The sequence below is a fragment of the Eumetopias jubatus genome, unplaced genomic scaffold (assembly GCF_037043125.1).
Source record: "Eumetopias jubatus isolate StellerSeaLion01/CBP00866 unplaced genomic scaffold, mEumJub1_p1.0 scaffold_8, whole genome shotgun sequence".
In the NCBI taxonomy this organism is placed as follows: domain Eukaryota; kingdom Metazoa; phylum Chordata; class Mammalia; order Carnivora; family Otariidae; genus Eumetopias; species Eumetopias jubatus.
In genome coordinates this window covers 3297768-3300821 of record NW_028274814.1, presented here as the reverse complement: position 1 = coordinate 3300821, position 3054 = coordinate 3297768, and the positions used below count along the sequence as shown (strand labels likewise).

At 34.8% G+C, this 3054-nt stretch overlaps 1 pseudogene; it reads left to right on the top strand.

The window, feature by feature from the left end:
* The first annotated feature begins 427 nt into the window (after nucleotides 1-427).
* Nucleotides 428-1217, top strand: LOC114222372 (large ribosomal subunit protein eL8 pseudogene; annotated as a pseudogene).
* The last annotated feature ends 1837 nt before the right edge of the window (nucleotides 1218-3054 follow it).

The window sequence follows — 3054 nt, the reverse complement described above, 5'->3', positions numbered from 1 at the left end:
AGGTGAAGCAGATGTTGGAGTTAGAACACTAACATTAAAACAGATATAATAAATATGTCCAAGTATTTAAAGAAAATATTGTCTTAATTATGAATTGTTAGAGAATCTCAACAGAGAGATGGAAACAGAAAAAGAAAGAAAAAATGAAATGGAAATCTTGAACAAAAGACTACAATGGCTTAGGATTTTTAAAATTCATCAGAAAGAATTAATGGTAGACTGAAAATAAAGTAAGAGTCAGTACCAAGAAGACAGATTTATAAAAATAATCCAATCTGAAAAATGGAAAAAGAAACAGGTAGAAGAAAAGCAAAGATCCCTGGAAATCTGTGGCACAATATATAATTTCTAATTTCTATTGGAATTGAAATTCCAGAAGAAGTGAATGACAATATTATAAGAAACAAAGAGCTCTCTCCTTCAGATATCCAAGATGCCAAAAGGAAAGAAGACTAAGGGGAAGAAGGTGGTGCCCACCCCTGCTTTCATGAAGAAACAGGAGGCCAAGAATGTGGTCATTCCCCTGTTGAGAAAAGGCCCAAGAATTTTGGCATCAGACAAGGCATCAGCCCAAAAAGGACCTCACCCCCTTTGTCAGATGGTCCTGCTACATCAGGTTGCAGGCACAAAGGGCAATTCTCTATAAATGTCTGAAAGTGCCTCCTGTGATCAACCAGTTCACCCAGGCCTTGAACCACCAGCTCCTCAACTACTTAAGCTGGCCCACAAACACAGACCACAGACAAAGCAAGAGAAGAAGCAGAGATTGTTGGTCTGGGCTGAGAAGAAAGCTGCAGGCAAAGGGGATGTCCCCACTAAGAGGCCATCTCTCCTTTGAGCTGGGGTTCATACTGTCATCACATTGGTGGAAAACAAGAAGGTTCAGCTGCTAATGATTGCACATGATGTGGATTCCATTGAGCCGGTTGTCTTCCTGCCTGTCCTGTGTTGTAAGATAAGGGTTCCTACAGGAGGAGGCCAGCCTGGGGCATCTGGTCCGTGGGAAGGCCTACACCACTCTCGCCTTCACACAGGTTAACTTGGAAGACAAAGGAGCTCTGGCTAAGCTGGTAAAAGCTGTCAAGACCAATTATAATGACAGATATGATAAGATCCACTGTCAGTGGGGAGACAATGTTCTGGGTCCAAAGTAGGTAACTCACATTGCCAAGTTGGGAAAGGCAAAGCCTAAAGAACTGGCCACCAAACTGGGCTAAGTGTACACTGTTGAATTTTCTGTATATAAAAGTAATAAAAAGGGGTTCCTGGTTGGCTCAGTTGGTTAAGCATCTGACTCTTGATTCAGAAATCATGGTCATGGGATCGAGCCCCGAGTCGGGCTCTGCACTCAGCAGGGTATCTGCTTGGGATTCCTTCTCCTCTCTCTCTGCTTCTCCCCCTGCCCATGCGCATGTTCTCTCTCTAAGGTAAACAAATAAGCTTTAAAAAAATAGTGATTAAAAAGTTCTTTTTCAAAAAAAAAAAAAGAATGGATGACTCAAATGTTCCTAGATTTGATGGAAAATGTCAACTTACATGTTCAAGAAGCTCAGTGAACCATAAGCAAGATAAATGCAAAGTAAACCACATTAAGATCATTATAGCCAAATTTCTAAAAGTCAAAAATACAGAAATAAGCTAAATTAAAAACAGTTACATACAAGGGAAATAACAACACAAATAAAGCCTTATTTCTTATCTGAAGCAATGAAATCAGAATACAGTGGAACAAGATTTTTTTAAATGCTAAAACAAAAATGAAATATAATAAAAAACATGCAGAATTCTAAAATACATTCTAGAAAAGATATCCTTCAAAATTAACATAAACAAAGACATTTCAGATAAGTGAAAACTGGAAGAATGTATTCTGATAGAACTGAGTTATAAGAAATGATTATGGATATTTTTAAGCCTGAAGGGAAGTGATACCACATGGAAATTTGGGTCTACAGGAAAGAATAAAGACCACCAAAAAATGGTAAATGAATGAATAAATATAAAAGGCTATGCTTCCTCTTCCTTTTACAATTTCCTAAATGACAGTTGATCATTTAAAATGAATATAATAATATTATAAGGTAGGGTTTATTCATCATGTAGAAATAAAAGTATGACAACATTAACACAAAGATTGGAGAGTAAATGGAATTATACTGGGGCAGGTGTATTATATTTGTTCACTGTGAAATGTGAAGAATTAGATGTGAAGTGTGAAGTGGAATGTGAGGTTAAGTGTGAAGTGGTATAATATTGATTCAAATGGACTTTGATAGGTTTGGGGTATATTGTAATCCCTTACTAATCATTTAAAAGTAATAAAACCCAATCATAATCATAATTACATTAAATGCAAATGATCTCAATGCTCAAATAAAAAGGTTGAGATTGTCAAAATAAATTTGGAAAATGCAAGACCCTACTATATACTACTATACAAGATGATTTTCGATAGATAAAGATACAGTCGAGGTTGAAACTAAAAGGATGGAAAAAGATATACCATGAAAACTATAAACAATGTAAAGCAGGCATGGCCAAATTAAGGTGAGACCAAATTAACTTCAGGGAGAAGAGTATTACTAAAGATGAAGAACAATTTATGCTGATAAAAAAACCTAATTCATCAGGAATATATAATAATCCTACATGCATATTGACCTAATAGCATACCTTCAAAAAACACAAAGCAAAACTTGGCAAAAATAAAGGGAGAGATAGACAAATTCACATAGTTGAAGATTTCAACATTCTCTCGCAGTAATTATTAAATCATATATATATGATTATATAATTTATAATAATAATAATATATGATATAATATATAATTATAATAATTATAGTAATATATTTATATGCAGTAAAGATACAGAAGATCTAAACACAATCAACCAATCTAAATTAATAGGCATTTATAGAACACTATGAACAACTTCAGAATGTACATTCTTTTTGACTGTACCTGGCTCAACATAGATCATATATTGAGCCACAAAATAAAATTTGACCAATTCCAAAACATTGAAATCTTACACTATATGATCTCTGACAAT